The following is a 22,584-nucleotide window of genomic DNA, read 5'->3' as shown; positions in this document are numbered from 1 at the left end:
CTCCACTTGAGAGCCAAACTTTCTTGCATGAAGAACACTTTTGTGCAGTTTGTTACAGACACAGGAGGGTTTATACTAAAAAAATGTTTTAAGTAATCCATTTCTAAATGCTCTGTGTTGATGAAGTCAGCCTCTCCTGTCTTCTGATCAAGAGGCTGAAAGCAAGTGACCCTTTCTACTATCCCATAAAATACAGAAGGAAGATTTGATCATGCCCAATTGTATCTTTCAGAAAATATGAAAAGAGCTACTAAATAGAAACAGAAGTGTAAAAAATAGCCCAAATATCAGTACTATATGCAATATATAGCAGTACAAATGCAACTATACATTCTGAAATGCTGCCAAAAGTTGGTTGTGTTTGAAAACTGGACCTGGACAATTTGAACTTATGTAAATAGCATTTGTACAGCAGTGGAACCAAAGGTCCTCCTGACCTTAAGGGCATATTTACAGAAGAGTCAACTGATCTTGAATAACTCCACCAATGTATTAAGAAAACATGTTTTACTTCCAACATTACTAATATGTTTATTATACAACTTTGTTTCTTAAACAAGTACATATCTTAACCAAGTATGAAAAAAGCAAAGGAAAAAAAAGTCATATATGTCCCAAAGTACCCAAGCTTTTCTGCTTCCTTTTACAGTACCAGTTTTCCTTCAAGATTTTTAAAAAATTCTCACAAGTGTCAAAGAAGAACAAATTACTTTCATATTTCTTGCAGAACTTGTAACAAATACAACAGTTACAGAGAGGGAGAGAAATGGGGAAAATGCATTTCCATGGGATTGTTTTCAAATACCTGAACTAAGTGGGAATGAGGTGGTATCATGAAATCCCTCTGCAACAAGCAACTTCTCTTGATACAAAATGCAGTGATGGAGAGAACTGGACCAGCTTTGTCCATTGGACACTTTGTCCCGTAAGACTGACTGTGCTCACTCCCTCTTCTCTAAAAACCTCTTCATCTCAGCATAATTTCCCTATCAGCACTGTAGTCAGTCTCAACCTTTTGTTGAGGTTTTTTACTCATTTGCTTGGGGTTTTTTTATTTGGTTTGGAGTGGTTTTGTTTGTTTGTATTTAATTTTAGATCAATTTGTTAAATCAGACTGATAAAGTTACTGAAATAACACCCCAAGCCTCTGGCTGCACTAGTGCTATCACAATGGAACTCTGATCTCATCCTGGCTCCTATAGTTAATAACAAACAGCAAGAGGCTGAACTCCCTCAGCTCAAATATAACCATCCAAAGTCAAGTTAAATTCAGCATCGCTTTCACGGATTCAGAAGATCAGAAAATTGGTTTACAACAACTTATCACAGAGTAACATGTCAGCATAAGTTAACTGATTCACAGTAATTTTTAGTGTACATGCTCTTGGCAAATGTGATGTAAACTTAGCACAGCTTTCAGTGAAAGACGTGTTTCACTGGTTTCATTAGGGCTAAATTAACACACTGCTCCTTGTGTGCTGGGAGGCAGGAACCACGACAGAGACAGCTACAGCAGCTGACAGTGGGGACCTGGGTGTGGGATCAGTACTTACTGCTACATCCTGTGGTCTTTTGCCAGGGTTAAGAAAATCAGGTATTTCAAATTGCAATTTGTTTCATTAAAACACCTGTGTTAAATTTTTCATGGGGAAGTTACCAGACTTTTCCAGAGGGTCTATTTGCTGTGGATGTCTCACCAAATGTGCAACAGGATATGGGCTGCCAAAAGCACATAATAAAAATCACAAAGCATCTAAGGCCCACAATATGCAGAGATACCAAGGCTTAAAACAGTAGGAGATACAAATTTTAAAAATATACTTGGTGACAGTCTTTGCAATAAACCTCATGAATTTTGGTCCAAACTCACACTGAATCAGTTACAAAGATTTATATCTATGTATGGATCTCAGGGTGAAATTTCAATCCACAGACATCTGAAGCTTATTTTTGCAAATGATGACCACACATACAAGAAAATGTTTAATTTACGCATATCCTGCAGTCATTAACACAGAACACAAAAAATCAAGGTGGGCATCTACATTAAACCTTTTTTCCCTGAAAAGTTACTTTCAATAAATGAAAACAATCTGAATTAAAATCAAACAACATTGGCCTGTAACGTATTACTCACAAAACATTTTAAAGAAAAGAATTCACCCAGGTGTAATTTCATTATAAGCCACACACCATTTAACTACAGCAACACACTGTTCTAGAGTTTCTCTAACAGATTGGTAAGGGTTTCACCCTTCTTTTTCCTGCTCAAAAACATCTCTGTAGTACTACTGGGTTGCAATGGAGCATGAAGTTGGAATACAGGGAGAACAGGGAGTCCTACCTTACACATTACTGGCTGGCTATATCAGGTTTCATGAATGAAAATAAACATAAAAATTCAAATGGAAGAGATATCCCCAGGAGCTTCCAGTTCTTCATGCATTATTTCACTGACAGTGGAATGCTCTTCCACTGGTGGCACTGCCACCATCAACCCAAAGCACTTTGGGATACATCAGCGCAACCAGAACAGTGCTGATAAGAGGATGAAGTGATACAGAAAAAAACCAGTAACAACAAAAATGCACTGGAATTATTCCTAATGGCAATTATTTTCATCTTTTTTTTTTTTTTTTCCGTGACTAAAACCAGTATAGAAAACTCTTTGCTTTATCTTTCATTTGCTATGTGCAGCAAGGAAATATTGGGTGCAGACTGATGTGTCTGCGTTGTTGGTAAGAGAGCAGGTACAGCGCTCCGTGCACACAGGAGGGGTCACACTCACAGAATCTTTTTCTGTGCATGGACAGTGCCCTAAGCAAAGCATGAATCTACACATATAGGTGAAACTCTTCTCTGGCTCATTTTAATTGGCAAAAACGTTTATAAACAAAATTTCTGCATTTTTTCCTTTTTGTTAATTATTAATTTCATGAAGCAGCTACAATGATCACAATCGAAAATAAGTACAGGCTTTTCCTCAAAAAGTTCCCATAAGAATTCCTATTTATCATCTCCTTCCAACATTATCATCAGGCCTTTTACTCATATGATCTTCCATGGCAATCGGTTGACAGCTGCTATATATCCTGAGTAATAACATTTTTCCTCCTGAGGACCAAATACCTTTGGGGTATGTAAGGGACTCTTTCACAGAGCAAGAGGTATCAGTTCATTTGGAAGATCTCCTGTACAGGAGGGAATATAGTTTAATAAATATTTGCAATGAAAACTTTTTGGAATAACCAAGCAGAATGCTCACAATGGCCACACTAATGTTGCTGCTCTGTCTTCACTGTATATTCACTGATTTCTACTCCGCAGCTTTGCATAAAATTCTTGAACTTGCCTAAACATAAGCACAGGCTGAGATACTTTCTTAAATTAAGTCTGCCAAATATCAGCACTGCTTGTGAGAGATGTCACTAACCAGAAAGTTTGCAGGGTTTTTCTATAATATCTCGTTTCAAATTTCTATAAGGCAGAGCATCAATGGTCATTGGTAAGTTATAAAGCATTAATTGTAACAAGTTTCAGTAACTGAAGAGGGAATCAAAGTGAATTTTCAATCAGGAAACAGACAAGTTTGTTCAATAATCTTGAAATCTCAAGCAGATGCAAAGTCACTCTGCAGGTAGAGAACAACAGATGAAGGAAATGTAACTTGTAAACAAATACTGCTAGTACTGGCTGGAGCCATTTCTCTGCCAGACTACGATATGATCTGGCACATGCTATGACTTGCACTTTCTGTTTTTACGATTGTCTTTTTTTAAGACACAATCTATCTCACCCATTTGTAGGTGCTTCAGTACCTCATCTATCTGTATTAGACATCCATCTTCAAAGAATGAAATCCTCTCAAGATCCCAATGCCTTCTCTGTATAGATAGCCTAACTTTTAGCCAGTATTGCCTTACCTTGTACAGGAAAAATAGTGTTCCATAATCCAAACTATACCATGTATTTTACCAAAGGGCAGCTGGCATCTCCATTGCTTTGCCATAAGCACTGTTTTCAAAATCATATTTTTCAGGAATCAAGACTAAATCCTTACTTACAAGGTTTATTTTGTAAAGACATTAATTAATGGGCTGCACATGGAAGCAAGTTGGGAAATATTGTGTATTTTGTGCATTATTTTGTTGGCAAGTACATCATTCTAGTAATTAACGTTGACATCTTTTTATAATGCATTAAAGCAATATAGACAACATATACTCTGCCCAGCTTTTTTTTTTTTTTTTTGGGCAGGGAGGTGGAATATAGAGAGAGTCTCCCATGTCTGAGCACTAATACTGCAGTAGGGTCTTCCATTGCCTGGAAAGGTCCCAGTCTGTCTTGGCAAAAGATACATTTTAGGTACAGTTCTGAACTTTGAGGACATTTTTGAGAATCTAGCATTCTCACAGACTGCCAGAGTTGTAGAGATTCAAAGTCAGTAACATTCTTAGTGAACCATTCCTTTAAGGACTCCCATTAAAAGAGTCACTCCCTTCCTTATGAATTTCAGGTAGAAAAGCAGCTCACTGATGCGTTCAGACAGACATCAGTTCCCTTTCTCTTCCTCCCTCGTTGCCATACCTAACTGAATAGCAATCCAAGCATTTCTTTTTCATTCTCAACAAGTTTAAGAACCTTAATTCTAAGGTTCTAGGTATGTAGAAAATTAGTGCCCTTCATGACTCAAAGCTATGGCAATTTTTTTAGATGTTTATTGACCTGTTTATTACTATCTGTTTATTGAACTGTTTTCCATGAATCTGTCTAATCCCTTTCTGAGCCTGCTGATGCTGTCTGCCTCTACTAATTCCCTTGGCAGCAAGTTCCAGAAGTTCACTACTCACTGTGTCAGGAATTATTTCTTTTTATCTGTTTTAAACCAATCTCCTGTTACTTCTGCTGGGTGTTCAAGTTATGAGTTTGTGAGATTTGGTGAAAAAAGGGGATGAGGGTTGTGGAAGTGGTTTTGATAGAATTTTGTCCTTGCAGCTATCCATTCTTAACAAGTGCAAAAATAGTATTATCCTAACAGGGCCACAACACAGCTCAGAATATAAGAGCCCAACACGACACTATGAGATTCAATGAGCACCCCTACTAATGCAGATTTGCTAACAGCCTACAGAATTCTGTGATCTAGTCCTTCATGAAAGGACAATCCACTTTACAGTGTCAAAGACCTCTTCCACAAGTTTGTACACAGAACAAACTTCCTGTATACCCTGTATACAGAACTTGGGAATGAGACCATTTGAGGATTGATAGCTTTGTCACAACTGAAAAGATTCATCTGTCATGACTGATATTCCTTCAGTTACAGAAAAAATACCTCAAACATTCTTACAATTCTAAGAGGAAGAAAGAGCGGAAAATGTCAGAATTAAGCATTCACTACAGGTTTTTTTCAGAAACACCCATCCAAATTTTGGGTTGAAGTCTACATAGACCTTCCATCCAAAGCCAATTTAACTGAGAGCCCAAGGAAAAAACATCCCCATCTGGCACAGACTGTTGTTCCAAGCTGTGACCAGATGATTCCCTCCACCCTCACCCTCCAAAACCAGAACGACTATAAAAAAATAACCATTCTCTTAGGTTAAAAAAAAAAAAAAAAAAATCTCCCGACCATGGTTGAAGCCAAATGGCCCTTCAGGCTACTACTGAAGAATCAATTACATTAGCTGTAAGCCTAAGAGAGTCCTGGGGACAATCAGTCAGAGCCATAATAGCTGTGAGGGAATTGTTAAGCAAATTGAGGGATTCTTTAGGTAATTGGGATTGGACAACCAGGTCATACTTAATTTGAAGCATCCATTCCATTCAAGTGCTTCAGAGGTATAGCAGGAACTAAAGACAGTAAAGTCTAATTGTGCTGTCCCTAACCCAGAGCTTTTAAAGGGACACCCCACCCCACCCCCCACCCCCAGCCCCCCATTCTTCTGCAGAACGTTTGATAGGATTGTGCTCACTCTCAGCAGAGGAGAATTGAGGTAGCTCCTGCAGGGTCAGATTGGGGAGCTGAGAGCTCCACAGCCTTCTGGGACAACCTGCAGGGCTAATTCCCTGGCTTGAGCCAGGGACAGTAAGTGCTCAGGGGTTTCTACCAAACCTGAGAAGGGAAAAAATAGACAATCCACCGCTTTCTTTAAGACAGTCCAAAGATACTGAGGATTTAAATTCTTCTCTTTTTGTTGTTGACCATGCATTTAGCATGCTAAAAATATGCTTAACTAGAAATTCTGGTCTTCCAAAGAAACCCTGCAAAAATTCACAACTGTTTCAAGCTCTTCAAATTTTACAGGCAAGAAAATCCTCAGTTCTGGGAGGTCACTCTGAGGGGGCTGTGAGGAGATCTCAGATCAAATTGGATTTTTCACCCAGTTAAACAGGGAGCTATTCCAACAGCAAAAAGCTCTCAATTTTCTTTGTTCGTTGAAACAACTTTCAGAAAAAAAAAAAGGTATGCCCAAAATCCATCTTCATGTCCAGTTTGCTTTTGGACAAACTTGTTGCAAGCAGCTACTGCTAGCATTTTTTGGCTTCTCCAGAGAGAAGCAAGCCATTTGGGTTGATACAATAGGGATTGCAGTCCCAAGAGAAACTAATTCTTCGTTGGATCGCCCTGAAATTTCACAAGGTGAACAAAATGAGCCAGCAAACACAGCCCTAAGAGTGCCAGCACCAAAGCTGACAAATCTATCTTCTTGTCTCTCTTTCCTCTGATTCTTTTCTGGAACTAATTTGAGGAAAAACCCTATTTCTGGGTCTTCTGGCAAAGAGTACCTCAGATAATTGCCCAGAATGGAAGATTCTGCTAGTGCCACATTTCTTTGGCAAGGCAAGAGAAAAACTGGGAAAAGAGGGATAAAGAACAGAACCTGGATAGCTGAAGGGTGCCAAAGCAAGAGTTTTGAGCCAGTTGCCATTCTGCTTGAAATCTGCAGTGAGGAGCCCAGCAGTCCCTGCTCCCAGCAAGCTGGCCATGGCTTAGAAGAGTTGGCCAGAGCAGACTCTGGCAGCACAGCTGATGACAGCGAAAACTCAGAGTAGCAGACGGGCCAACAGCCCATTGGTAGAGGTCAGGAATATCTGATCATGCACACTTCTGCCATTACAGAGCTCTCACAGAGTACAGATCCATCCATTTCATGCTCCCGTTTTGGAGGATGCTTTAACTGCTTATCAAATCAGTTAGCACTTTTCTGGCCTTGACAGAACAAGAGCCAACAACGGGCACCGGATGCAGTTGTACCTCTTATGTTTAAAGTTGTGACATGATCTATTCAGCCAGGCTATGTCCTTCTAAAGTTACCCAGCAGTATGCCAGCAGTCACCCAGCAACAACAGCTTCTAAATAAAGAAACCATGTAAAACAAACAAATGAACAAACAAAAAGTAAAATCCCTGATCTGGAACATACTGCCTTAACTGAAGGGAGTCTTTCCACTCCACACACTACACTAACACCAATTTAGGTGAGTGAGCAGGCAAGCTGTCTCTCATGAGACTAGTTAAACAGGCTGTGGTATAGCAGCTCAATTGCCTGGACAACATCAGGAGTCAAAGCTTGGGGAGCACTTGAAGAGCACAGCAAATAACCCATCTACAAAAATAATCATCATCAAAAACAGTCATCCACAAAATTTTTGCCAATCAGTACTTTGAAAAATGAGCCATCACTTTTTGCGAAGATAATGGATGGGAACTCATTCTATGTCACAGCTACGGAAAAAAAATGGACATTGCTTAAGACTACAGGGAACGCTGAGCACACAGAATTTGAACTCGGAGAGTTTGGTGTAGAAATGGTCATGGTTAGATAGTATGTTTCTTTTGACCAGAGTGCTGCAAAGAAATCTATTTCACGTGTAGGAAGAAAGCTTTGATGAAAAAGTTGTTCCAGAAGAATCTTTAAGAGACCTTACTTGATGCAACCTTGGTGAAAGTTCGAGAGCAGTGAAGATCCTCAAATGAGTACCCACAGGTAGAACAAAACATTTACAAGATGAGGGATAATTATGTAGCTTCTTTCAAGCTCCAGGTCAGCAAAGGAAGCAACATGATAATGTTCAAAGATACTTTTGGTAGCAGAAACACAGTGCACTATATCTGCTCTCTCCTGCTGCATCCCCACAGTCATTACTCATGCTATGAAAAGAATAAAACAGGTGTATGATGCAGCTGTGCTTGACAGAGGCTACTTGCAAAAGAATAAGGGAAGGCTGCAGACCATCAAGATTATAAACATCATCCATCTCAACACTAGATTTATTTGGTCAGTAGAGCTAAAAAAGGTATCAGCCGCTTTTGCTGGAGAGTATGTGCAGTGGAATAATACACATCCATGCAAACTTTGTACAGGCACACGAACTAGAGACAAAATTCTGGATGCTTTGTTCGAGATTATTTGAAGTTCTGACTTAACATGAACCGTGCTTTTCAATCTCATGTTTCATAAAATGCAGCTCTACCTTAGAATAGGATATATACAAAAACTGGAACACCATCTGAGAGAAACCCCTCAGCCACAAGGTGGGTCCTTTTTGCCAGAAAAACAGATAGTATGGACCACAAAAATGCCAATCACAACTGATAAGATCACACGTGGTGTTAATTGGCCTAGACACTGGGAGATTCCAGCTGCTTCCATCCTGCTACATTTCTGATACCAGCAGACTACCACAATACCCTACTGTACTTAGGGTCAGGCTCCAGCTGCCTTCCATGTGTGGACACAGTGGGCATGGAGAAGAAGGAGATTTGCTTTGATACCCAGGAATAACTGCATCACCTTGGGAGACTGCATTTTAAGTTTTGCTTCCGATTATAATTGTAATTACTTGTTGATGATCACCTCCCCCTTTAGCTTAATTTAAAATGCTTCTGAGTTGGAGAGATGAGTGACTGGAATTATCTGGGGAGAGCTGGAGGGATAGAAGGACATAAAAGAACTTTTGCCCTTTCAATTCTTGTCATTGGCAAAAACCTTAAAAAATATTGGCAATTAATTTTCCTCACAGTAAGCTTTGTAATTGTAACCTGTAACCAGTTACAACCATCATGTTGCTTGGTTCATGCTAATTGCTGGCTGTTGTGACCAAAACATGATGCTAAAACCTTCAGTACAGGAGGGGAGGAGAAACATGGCAGTGTGTGAACTGACAGTGCATCAATGTTCTTCCTATGCAATTTTCTTACAGGGCATAACTGCTAAATTATATTGGGGCCACACATCAGATACATTTAGTTGGGCTTACAGCTATGTACCCAGTGAGTAGGAGGAATCAAAAAAGTTGAAGGAAAGTAAATTCCATTTGGAAGACAACAGCACTGGAGAGAAGTCAAGAAAACATAAGGATCTCACATTCCCCTGCTGGTTCTCTCAAGTAGATTTTCCTCTTTTCATTTCCACAAACACAGTATGATTACTTTTAAGAACTAGGCATGAGCTAAAAACCAAAAGTAGAAAGCCATGCACACACTTGTCCAGAGCTGAGTTCAGTGTTTGGCAGTACCCTGCTCACACCAGGCACAAAGCCCCTCTTAGGCAATCCCAGGAGTGCTGGGGCTTTCACACTGCCTTCCACCACCAAAGCTGAGAACAGCCTGGATAACCCAGAACCACAGAGGTAAGACATCTTCTGATTCAATGCATTCATTGAATGCATTGATATTCCTCAATTCAAAACACATTGGCATTTCTAGCTCTTCCCCAGATGCTACTGATATTCCATCTCACAATACTTCATTACTCATACATATATCTCTAATGAAAAATATGGTGAAATCTCTCTGGTAGCATCTGCCCCCCAGTTCAGCCATGCCAGACAGAGAGAATGTCTGGCTTGAAGTCTTCCTTGATCACTTTCATTTATCCCATTTTAACAGCTTTCAAGAAGGTGGCTGTCTTTGCCTTCCTCTGAATGAGAGAGATTATTTGAGAACAGGAAATAAAACCAAATGGCAAGAAAGGAGCAGCTGCTATAACCAAACTGATGATGACAGTGCACCCATCAAAGAGAACGAAGAGATTCCTATTACCTGCCATCCAGCCTCTGCCTCGGGTATTCAGTGTGTTTTAAGTGCAGAAGCTTAATTTGTTCTTGCACACACTAGACCACTATTGCAGATGAATCTTCAAGCGCAATCAGCTAGTTGATCTACCAAAAACATGCTAGGCCATAAAACCAGTACAATGAATTTAATCTAAAAAGATATGTTAGGTTCTTTCTCCACAAACCCTTAGTCTTAAAAACAGTCTTTATGCATATGAGAAATCCAATGGTGTTTACGAGAATAATGGTTTGCAGCATTGGGCAATAAAAGCTGAGATTCTCTTCACAAACAGATAAATATTTGCACAATGGTACTGTGTGACCGTCTACCCAAATATTATCTGTGTGCAGGAGGAATAAAGCACATTTTGCCAGTTGCTTTATTTTGCCAGTTGCCAGAACCATAATATCTTTTCCCTTTTCTTCCTTTACAAGTCCATAAGAGTAAAACCCACAGTCTGTACAGATATTGAGGAAAAATAACCGATGCATGGGGACTTAATATGACTAAATACTTATACAGCACTTACATATTCAGTGTTGTACAAACATTAGCAAATCAATCCTCACACCAACTTGTAGGACACCTAGGTATTATTTTCCAAATTAGAGCCAAGTCTCTTGCTCATGTCTATATGGACTCCTTATTTTACACTGCCAAACCAAAACTAAGCAGTAGCAATGTATACCATACTCCCTGGAATGTCAGCCCCCACTACCTTGAAAAAGGACTCAATTATAAGAATTATTATAGGGTTTAAAATTGCAGAACATATGGAGCTGCAATGATGTATATGAATAAGAGAACCAGTTAGGAGGATTTTATAGTATTCAAAGAAAAGTCTGAAATTTATAACCACAACCAGTGGAGTTCACAACACAGGGACAATATGCTGGACATGCTAGTGGTGCTTATAAAGCCTGTTGGGGTTTAAAGGCTCCGACTGCAATACTGGTAAGGCTGCATTCCCATCCTCCAAAAGGCAACATCAGAACCAGATTAACTTCATTAGCACGCAAACAGACTGCACAGACACACAGCCAGCATGGCGGGGGGAACCTTGCTCTTGCGTGACTTTTGAACTCTGGGCTGGATAGAGAGAGAATGCACCCAAGCCTAAAAAGGGTGCAATTCTTACCATGAAAATCTCATGGAGGCAGAACAAGGAGCTGGCTGCTGAGGCTGAAATCAGGATGGCAGCTAACACTTGGGTGAGTTGCTCCCAGGCTCCATGTGGCCCTGAAGAGGGTGGTGTGTACAGAGCAGCTGGCAGGGTTTATCCGCTCAACTTTCTCCGACCCTGAGAAACAGCCTGGCAGCCTTCTAGCTCTCCTTGCTCTCAGATGTACCTTTTTCTTCTTTTATGATCAATAGTCCCAGGAGAGACTTCAGAGAAAATGTTGGCCTCAAGTACTCAAAATACTCAAGAGTTAAGCCTGGCATTTTTAGAATACCTGCGGGTAGTCTGGCAAATCAAGTATCCCACATTCACCCATCTCTAATGATGATTATTATGCACCAACAGCTGTCTACAGCTCAATGGATGAGGATCTAATTGATCTCATTACTTCGCCCCATATAAAGTGAAGAGTATTCCTGGATTTTTGGGTTTGGGGATCCTAGGCTGACTGAGGACCCTGTGCTGAAGACCTGGAAACTGACTATTTGGTAGTGCTGTTCGTTTGTTTTCAGCTGGTCAAAATCCACAGAAACAAACATCTTGTAATACACTGTATAATATATTACAATGTGGCTTTTGTCTTACCAGTTTAATACTGAATAACTCTGATAGCATTCATATGAATATTAATTTTGTAATAAAAAGCAAGACTGGTGTATTAGTTATGCGTTCTTTTGTTACTCTTAGTCTTTAATTATTATTATTAATGCTATTATGTCCAATTTCCCCTCACCTCGCTCACCCTCACAGTCTCCGCTGCGGTGCCCTGTCTCAGGCAGCGAGCTCCTTCTGGAGCCAACAACAATGTTACCCAATTAACCCTCTGGCAGGGTACACTGCAGTATATAAACGGTGTTGCTTCCTCTCCTACAAGTCTCTGAGCATCCTTTCTCCCTGTGATACTGCCAGGGACCCAAATCTCTTCCTTGGCCTTGGGTTGCCTGCCCGGCACAGCTGGCCCTGTGTGGGGTTTGCCATGAGGCAGGAACAGCCAAAATATTTCTGCTGGGGAGCTTGTGTGATAGGAATCTGTGCTTCAGATTTCAAAAGTTACATTTCTGAAAAAAGAAGAAATGCCATTAGCAGAAACAAAAGGCCTGAGTCCACCTCTTTTGGGTGGGTGTAAATCCTCTGTCTTTAATAAAGTTATGCCTGATTTATAACTGTGTGAGAGGAGATTCTGGCCCATAATATAATATAAAATGCTCAGCTTTCTGCAGTTTGGTTATTCATAAAGATTACTCCACTGTCACTGTGGAAAAGATGCAATGAAAAATACCTAGTGCTCTGCAGCTTTGCAACTGCCAACTCTCTCTTGTTTTTAAAAGAATACCACTGTTCATTTGCTAGTCTACAGCAGATATATTTTTAACATAAAAACACTATATTTAATTGGTTATGGATCTCAGTTCTTTTAGCACTACTGGAAATCACACAAAAACACATTAGTACAGAGCAATTAGTGCAATGGCAGTAAACAACTAAGGCACTATTAAGCTGTGGGTGATTAAATAGTATTACTTCTTTATTTTTTATGATATTAGACAAAGAGAAGATTTTAAACATATATTCCCGTTAATATTAATAAATGATATGAAGAGCAGGTGTCTTTAACTTTAAGACTATTTTTGTCAGGGCACTTCAGTTTGTAAGAAAGATTTTCTTTTAATGGAAGATTTGTCTCTTTATATGGTGTACCACACTATTTCTTATCTCACTACACTGGGACATTTATACAGTAATATTATTTAATGAGAGTTATGAAATCACACACTGTTCCTTCAGAAAATAATACCCGTATCTCTACCACCAAGGAACAAAGAGCTACCAAACTCCCAAAATAATATGCAATTATTTATATCCATGCAAAGAACAACCCGGGTACTATTTGACAAATTTACTACAATGGGCTGTAACAGACAGTGTGATAAGTTAGCCCGAGTGGCAGTGACCTTCAGGCAACATAAAAGACGCAAATCTGACCCAAGGACAGAACCCTTGTGGCATACCTTTTTAATCTGCCTAGCCCTCACAATCTCTCTGGACTCTGTACTTGTTTATAGATCATCCTCATGGTCTGGCACATCTTTTCCTCGGCATCTGATTAAGTTAACAATGTGCTGCTATTTGCATGCAGATTTGCCAGGCCTTTCTCTACAGCTGCTCCCAAAGACTTGGTCTTTCTCTGTAATGTGATAGCACAGCAGTCAGTAAATGCAATCTTTGTCAAACCCAGGTGTGCTCTTGATTTGGTTCTCATTCGTTCCAAGCAATTTTTCTTTCTGTAGCATTTATAAGGCTCTATTATAGTATAGCCACATCTGGAGCTAAAATTCTTCTATTAATTATATACTTTTAGCACTATAAAGACAAATTCAGACACAGCTACTAACATTTTCGTTGTTCTTCTTATTCTCTCTTTGACAGCCTGTATTTTATTTCTGTAGAAATTTAATTTTTAAAGCAGCATTCCTGATTTTTTTTCCATAAAAACAGTAATGCAAGCATGAAATCTAATATTTAGAATCTCTAGTCTAAAATCATACTATCCAAAGCAATATAAAGCATTAAGCTTAATTTTTTTTAAACCTTTCAATACTTATCATACATATGATACTACAATAATGTATCTGTCTCATTAAGAGTTACAATCTAGTTGGGAAAGAAAGAGAGTGGTTAAACAAAAACCAAAGAAACTTACTCAGTTCCCTAGTGGATGCTGGTTCACATCACAGAATCACCAAACAATTTGTTCCCTCCACAGTCAAAAAGCAGAACCAAATTTGATCAGCATGGTGACTTAAATGCTGTATTTTCTTTGTGCAATGAGGGTAATTTTTCAAGATCAGGTTTGAAGTAGATTAGTGCAGAAATATGAGCTAAGCCTTCACTCTTATCATCTGAGTATGGATAAAGGATGCATTCACCCAAGAGCACCGAAAGTTATTTTCTAAGAAAAACTTTTCCTACCTCTTTTTTTCCGTGTGAGTACAGAGATCATCACAACAAAGTAATAAATGGAGACTAGCAAACAGGTTTGACAAGTGAGTATTCACTGTGAAAATGTACATAGAAGAGGAAATATTAGAAATCTTATTTGTTAATTTTAAACCCTATTTACAATCCAAAAGTAAACTTCTTTGCGAGGTAAATACCCGTGTGTTAAAAGAGGTCAGAATTTTTTTAATTACAGGAGCACTACAAAGAAAACCAATCCCCACAACTGAGGGAGGACTTTCATCTCATCAAATCAGGTGTTCTTCTCTAGTCCTTGGCCAAGTAAGTTTAACATGTACATGGTGAGCTGATGTCGTGACTTTAGTACTACTTATTTTAAAAAGAAGCATAAGTGGAAAACTTTTTTCCCCTAATCATCTTCCTTCTTGTTTGCTTTCAATATATTTTTTTTTTTACATATTTGTACCAAAATTAAAAGAAACGCAAGTGTTCCATCTCTGTGCAGCTGAATTCACTGAAGCATCGATGATTTCTGGACTATTTTTCTTTAATAAAATTATGAATAAAAATATTGAACTAGCTTTACCCATGAAAAATAAAATATAGCTACAATGTTCTTCATGGTGGACTTTTTAAACTATTCCACTGAGGCAAAAGCTTTTATTTATTTATAGCAGATTTTATCTTCCCAAATCACTTATTTCAGATGATTCATTTGGCCATATATACCCTCAGTCTTTGCACAGACAGGCAGACATGCTCACACACAGATTCACACACAACATATACACATGCAAGGGGGCAAAAGAATCAGCAGACAGACAGAAGCTGTGTAACCAGATTACATCACAGGTTATGATGGAAATAAATAAAAGAAAATCTCTCTTGCTTCTATAGCGTGGCGTTTTAGTGGTGCTGGTTTGACTTTTGGCCCACACACATATGCCAATGGCAAGGCTAACTCTAGGGACTAACAAAAAAGAATGTGTGTTCACAGCTGTACAGTACACCAATACAGATTACATGTTTTCAGTGTTGCGGCCACAACAGAATGCTAATTAACATACTGGAGTGATGAGAACGGCTGTAAGGGCCTTATTGTTCCATTATTTCATGCAGCCCAGCTGCCTTTGTTTATGTCACTTATCCTCTCGTGCCACAGGTTTTTACTCCAAAAATACTATCCCAATACAACGTTAATATTTAAAAAACAAAGAGGTGGCAGATTGTCATTTTTGTGTCAGTCTCAAACTGCAGAACTGTTAAGCTGTTCTGGTTCGGTATTTAGAAATAATTTAACAGCCATATTCAGACACTGCCTGCATTCTAACATAATGGCTGAATACTTGAACCAAGCAAATGCATAACTATCCTGACATCACTTATGAGATTTAGATTGGTCAGTTAATGGAAGTCTTTACCAGAATCAATACCATAACAGCTTCTTGAAATGAACGTGATTTTTTACACAGAGTGCTGTGAACAATAAGTACAGAAATATCCTACCTTTGTATACAGCACAAAGGAACTGGGATTTGAAATTAAGAAGCAATTACAGTTTTTTGCAAAGTAATGTTACAGTTGATTATTAGAAATAAACACGTACAAAATAAGCACTTTTTAATAAATAGCTGGAGAATATTAAAATTCCACAATCCTATTATTCCTTTTTTTCCCCCTACTTTTTTAACAGCCATTTTATCTGCTGGCTTGGTTATCATGTTGCTGTTAAGGATTAATATTGATGATTGTTGCCAACAATGGTTAAATATTGCAGAAAAACACTTTTTATGAGAGAGATGTAGCCATATCTAACTGTAAGTAATATTAGTTATGCCTGCTGCTTTGACTTCTTTGATTGATTTATGAAAAAAGCAATGTTAAATGCCATTAATATTCTTATTTGTATTACAGTAGTGCCTGAATGTCTTGGCTGATGTTGTTCAGATTCAGATCCAGGAGAGCTAAGAAGACGACGACTTCCTAATACAAAGGAAAAGAAGGATTCCTGTCCACAGAAGCTCTCTGATCCCAAAAGTATTTATGTTTCTCAAAAGAGAAATCAAACAACTTGGCCCCCTCAACTTCTGTGAAACCACACAGCAGGCTGAGTTTACTTATGGGTTTAAAGAAACTAGTAAGGTTTTATTTAGTCAGTAGCAACAAGTGGGAAAATTTGAAAAAGTGAAACAAGGAGGGGAAAAAAGAAAAAACAGCCAAAAAACCCAGGACATCGGTGGTAGGAGGTTCAATGTACTGCTACCTGGTTACAACTCAAAAATTTCTTCCCCTCATTTACTTGGTATAAAGAAATAGGAAACATTAATGATAAAGAGTTTTCCGAACAATTTATTCCATCAGTTGACTGTAAGTGCTGTCAGAGCATGAGCTTGGCTAGAACCCGAAGTGTTAATGGTGCATTTCTTTCTCAAATTAAAAGGAAAAAAAAATACTCGAGTTCCAGTTTCGCAAGTTTAGCTTTCCCAACAAAAGGTGAGAGAGCTAACAACATACCTGTCACCTCAGATTTACCCAGTGAACAGAAACATCAGAAAGGGTAAGTCTTCCCCAAAAATGTCATCTCTCTAATCAAAGACATACTGTTGTTAATCACAATGCACACCAAAATCCTGAAAACATCCAATTGAGTGAACAAGCCCTAGTTGCTTTTTAATGAGTTTAACTGGTAATCTCAGATAAACGTGCAACTGCTTGAAGTGTCTGTCTTATGTAAGGCAGTAATGAGGGGATTTAATGTTTGCTGCAGCCTACACAGCTCACAATGGTGCACACGCCACAGGTGTGGTACAATCTAACACAGAGTAGTTTCTCAGCTATGACCATTCCCCTGCTGTGGACAGAACATCGATTTTTTTAACTGGATCCAGGAGCTAGCTAAATTACCCAGCTGCTCTGTGTTTAAGCCCCCAGCTAGTTTATATACCAATAACAATAAACTTTCTATAACAGCGACCCAGTCTATTACAGTGCTTCTTGCTCAAGCTAAAAGTGGGCCACTGTTACTTCAGCTATGTTCATGGATGACACCATGGGATTTGTCCCTTCCTAAAACTGTAAAAACATATTATAAAAAGATACCAGTGCATGCTCAATTAATGGAGTTTTGTTTTGCTTTCCAATAGGATGATCTGTTATTTATGGAACAGACACACAGTATCTTAAGCCTATCGGTTGGGAATGCATTGGAAGGTTGACTTCTTATTTACAAAGTAACACCTAGTCACAGTCACAAAATGCAGTACTGACAGTTGCCTCTTAACAAGTTTAGTGCGATACAGTCACAGGTACTGAAAACTTCTCTCCAGATAATCCACTCATGCATTTATTTAAGAAAATAGTATTTAATTCTGACATCAATTAAATAAAATTGTTTACAGTATGTAATAGGTGTATTGCTGGAACTGTGATGGTCTATTCTAAGAATGAGAAGTGTTATACAGAGATGTAATAGGTTTTATCAGACCAGCCAATATGGCTGTGAGAAAAATAAACAAAACAAAACAAAACAAGAGAGACAAGATTTTGGGACCAGAAAAAGGACTTGTTTCCTCTAAAATGTAGCAATTGTTTCCCTGCAGAGATATCTGTTGGTTTACTAACATGTTGCATCTCTATAAACTTTGTCTTTCTGAAAACACATTATAAAAAATAACTGTAAAATTAACACTTAACAAAAATAAGATGTAAAAAAACCCAAAACAACAAAACTGACAAAACACTACAGTTTACATTGCGATTTTCTTGAACTTAGGAAGAAATCCTGTCATGACTTAACTGTTCCCATTGCTTCATAACTTTCAGTGAACTACTTCTTTCAATTTTAATTTATGAAACCTTACTGAAATTAACTTCTTGTGGCTTAGGCTGATACAAATAACAGCAACAAGGTACTAAAACACTAATAAACTGATTACAAGGTCACATAAATGGATATGTATATAGCTGCTGGGCATAATGCATAAGTAACTTCAGGTGCAAGCCATAAAATACAGCAGTGAGTATGTAAGCACAGGCAACCACAAAAAACCCTCAGTTGTCAGTTTTGGAAAATATATATTCTTGCTGCATTTAATCAGGCATTTACTTAAAAGTATTCCCATCCTAATTGCAGACTTTAAATCGCTTTTAGAGCCAAATTTACCAAAGACTAAGATTTTTTAACAGTGACCCCAACACTGTAAGAAAACCATAGTAGATTACATAGGAGCTGCAAGACTCTCCTACATTATTTATCTACATCATATGCGGCATCTTACCTCTACAAACACAGCCATTTTCAAAATAACCCTCTAAAGAGGGTGCTCTTGTTTTCACAGTCACTCCCAGACCATCCTCAGTTAGAAACAGACTTAGCTTGAAAATGCTCACTTGCAGACAAACCAGCCCAGGCACTATATAGCTGTCAGAAGGCTGACAGCTTGTTGTATGGAGATGATCATACCTTCCCCACAGAAAGTCCCATGGGAAAGGCTGGAAACAAAAGAAATCCTGATGTGATCCATCCAACTGAACAGGGCAGAAGTTGGCTTCCGCTGAGAGGACTAACCTGGCAGCACCATCCAGCCCATCCCATTAAACCCTGCCCTCTGGCCAAAACATCACTGAAAGACCTGCGCACCTTGCCCAAGCCCAAGCTCTCCATTCCCCCTGCTCTGTGTCATCACAGAGCTGAGAGTTTGCTCTGGGATGAGCTGACAACTTCAGTTGCACATGTGGTCATGGAGCAGGAAACCTGCTGTGATGTGGCACAGGGGAGCCCCTCTGTAAAGCACCCTCTCCAGCTATAGCCTAGCACGAGGGCCTCTCCTCACCAGCCCAATTCCTAGCTGCTCCACATGGGAAGCAGACAGCAAGTCAAGGACGTCTGCACAGAGGTTTTGTGCCTCCACACAAACTCTAATCCAGTTACAGCCATGCCTTCATGGGTCCTTAAGAAGCTCCAAGAAAAATGATGGCTAAAGACTTGAGCGGCATTCCTTTTTCCTGGTCTTTGTGGACCAGAGGTGATGATTTGCAGCTTCCCGTGGTTCCCAACCCACCCATCCCTACCTGCCAGCCTCTACTCCTTCCCCTCACAGTGTTCCATCATCAATCAGTTCTTCAAATGCTTGCCAGAGATCTGCTTTGTTCTGTATCCAATTCCAACTGGCTGTACACAATAAGAATTTCATTCCTATGCCTGTGCTTTCCACCTGCGAAATTGAGTCCTTCATGCCATTAGCCTTCTATATTGTCCTCCAACCATATGGAAAAGGTTCCACAGTAGCCCAGAAAAAGGAAGCTTGCTACAGAAACAGGGCCCTTAATCTGCAAGAAGAAGCTTTCACACATCAGAATTCCCCTTCTCTGAGGAAAAAAAAAAAAAAAAAACAAATATTTGTGTTTCAGTTATTTGTGCAAAAAGCAGGATTCCCAGACTTAAAAATTACATCATATAGAGAATAAGGCAATCTCTTGGTTTTAGAAAATTGCCCCAAGGCAATCTTGGGGCTGGATTCTGTAGCTGAGGAAGCATCATTCTGACAGGGATCCACCTCCTGCATGACTCTTGGTAAACATGCGCTTTCCATACTGAAGCACAGGGAATGTGATGGTTTCATCTCTTTTTTGATAGGTTTCCCTTAAGCTCTGTGGGGTTTGGTTGTTTTTTGCTTTGTGGTTTGTTTGTTTTTTTTTTCTTCTAGAGTTTTACTTAAATTTGGGGGTTGAAAGAACCTAAAATTCTGCAGAAGTCCAGTGATTTTGGCACAAGCTCAAGAACTATCGCATTGCTGAACTGACATGGCTGTGGTTCAGCCACTGATGTCCAAAGCCACATTCCCTGTAGCCAACTGAGTTCTTTCCAGTGCTCACAGCACACCCAAAGCATGCACTATTATTCAACTAACGTAGACCACATTATGCCTTATTATATTACAGACACTGTATTTTGGTGTTTGGTGGCATGACCTTGTTGCTTCAGAGGAATATTTTTGAATAAAATGCTACTTCAGCTGGGGTGGATTTGTGAATTGTCACTTAATGTATATGAAGTTATACTTTCAAACAGACATAGATGAGTGCTCAAAATCCCTTGTTTGAAGAACAACAAAATAATAAGAAATAATAATTATAGCAATAACTGCTTAATATTTGTATGATAAAAGTGCTGAAAAGACATTAACTAATTAGTGCTCACAACACCCATGTGAGGCAGAAAAGTATCATTATCCACATGCTACAGATGGAAAACTGACAATGTGGAGTTACCTGCCTTTCCAAGACATGCATGAGGGGATAATCACCTAATGCAAATTCATCAAAAACCCTGTGGGGGAAGCACCAATAGAATGGTCACAGGTTCAGTTTCCTCCCTGTGAGCTCTGAAGCATTGAGAGAGCGAGCAGCATGGAGAGATGTGGGACAGACACACGTACCCTGCATCTAATCTAGAAGCTGTGCAGAGAGGAGACAGAGACAGCTGCACAGATCATTAAAGGCAGCCTGATTACTTGAGCTTGACACCTTTTTTTTTCCCTAGAACGTCACTCACAGTGATGGGGTAGTAGAGTCAGGCTGGGAAGCCAAGTGGGTTTTGCAGGAGGAAGATCCCCTGGACTGAACCCCACTGAATATACAGCTTTAGCAGTACCACCTTTGACCACAGTTAAGATTCAAATAAAACAACTGGGATTTGCTATCCATTCCATACATGTCTTTCAGGAGTCAGGTAGACCGGGTTTCCTGCTCCTGGTACATTCTGACAATGGCTCACTTAGTGGCTTGTTTTCCTTTTCTCTGTAAGGCTGTTAGCTCAGTGCTGTATAACCAAGAGGTTTGGGTGACTTGCATAAAGCATGGATAAAACTACTGCTACCAATCACAGTCAAAGGCTGATCAAAGCCAACATTCATTAACTTTGAACACAAAATTGTCTGAATCCATCAGTAACTGCAATGGTGCCTAATTAGAGAAGGCATTGCCTATTTCAAAAGCCATGCTATCTAGCTGGACCATTGAGCAGTAGAGAAAAGTAAAGAGTAGCAAAATCTCATATGAAGGAATTAAAAAAGCACAGTGATTTCACTCTTTATGCATGGCACAAGTTATTATCTCAAACAGTGACACCAATAATAGGGGCCTTTATTTAGATAGTGCTGAGCTCCAGCAATTCCCATTCACTTTAGGTGGAATTGAGGGTGCTCAGCAGGACTGAAAAAAACAGTGACCAGATAAACATTGTAGTGTGTGGTCCAGGAAGCTGGAGAGTGCCTGGAGAAAAAGGAAGAACCATAATTAAATACAAACCTAATGGAACACGGGCAGCCAGGATCCTGTGTTCTCCCCAGTAGCACTTTTACCAGAGTGAAATGGAGCAACAATAATCTAAGCTCTATTCCATCTAGTCCTTCTTCCACATAAATAGCCTAGGAAAAATAACAGTGAAACTATCAATCTCAGGAAAGAAACTGCATTGAGGGAAACCTAAACAAAATTTTATTTCAAATCAGAAATGAAGAGATATTCAGAACCATTTCTCACATACATTCATTGATACAAACTTTTTTTTAAGTATGTGTTGCTCCTGCCCTTTTTCATTTGACCTCTGACTACTCCAGCAAACCAGTTCCACTAATAGGAGCATCTATGAAAAATAAAGGAGCTTCAACGACTTGTGGAAGTCCCCCTTAGCTGTATATCAGACTGTAACACGGTAATTGCTAATGGCTTGGCTGGGGCTCCCTGCTAAAGCCCACCCAGCCGCAAGCACAGCCCTTGCTGGAAATGGTTAAGTAGGCTCCTTTGTGGGCCTGGAGCAGGTGGTGCATTATCCCAGCAGGGTCAGGACACTGCAGCACTCCAGCACAATTCCCCTCCTCCTGGAGTCACCGGGAGCGCTGACATTGAACTCCACAGGGCCAGGACCTCTTCCAGACAGTGCACGATGCAGCCTGGGGGAGCAAACCCAGAGGCACCCAAAGCAGGGAAGAAGGCATGCACTGAGTGTTATTTTATTGGGTTTGTTGCAAATAAAGCAAAGCCCCAAGGAGGTGCTGAGTTTTTAGTCTATTTAGTATAGTTTCCTTTTAGAGACTATTAGGACAGGCATCTGCTCCCAGTTACAGCTCCCAGCCAGTGAGGGAACGTGAACAGCAGCACCTGACTTCTGCGACTAATCAGATGGTGAATATTTACAACACACTGTTTACAATGCAAACAATCAGCAGCCCAAGCACTGCTCCATGAAGAACACTGCAAATAATTTTGAGCAACAAAGCAACATGAGAAAATGCCTATCTGTTCTCAGACAATTTGTGAAAAAAATAAATTACTCCCAAACCTCACATAATTTCAGGTCTTTCAGGAACTTTGCCACCAAAGTC

At 39.5% G+C, this 22,584-nt stretch overlaps 1 protein-coding gene across 10 annotated transcripts in view; it reads right to left on the bottom strand.

Moving 5' to 3' along the window:
* ZNF536 (zinc finger protein 536) overlaps nucleotides 1-22,584 on the bottom strand; it is a 344,840-nt gene that overhangs the window by 202,972 nt on the left and 119,284 nt on the right. The window contains exon 6 of one of the 10 annotated variants that reach the window (XM_032121778.1): nucleotides 21,509-21,627. The exons of the other annotated variants lie outside the window; for them this stretch is intronic. The gene's annotated coding sequence lies outside the window, so the exon portion shown is untranslated. The remainder of the gene's footprint in view (nucleotides 1-21,508; nucleotides 21,628-22,584) is intronic. 10 annotated transcript variants of the gene reach the window in all.

This window comes from Corvus moneduloides, chromosome 12 (assembly GCF_009650955.1).
Source record: "Corvus moneduloides isolate bCorMon1 chromosome 12, bCorMon1.pri, whole genome shotgun sequence".
In the NCBI taxonomy this organism is placed as follows: domain Eukaryota; kingdom Metazoa; phylum Chordata; class Aves; order Passeriformes; family Corvidae; genus Corvus; species Corvus moneduloides.
Note: the sequence above shows the minus strand (reverse complement) of the source record. Positions and strands in the feature narration are given on the sequence as shown.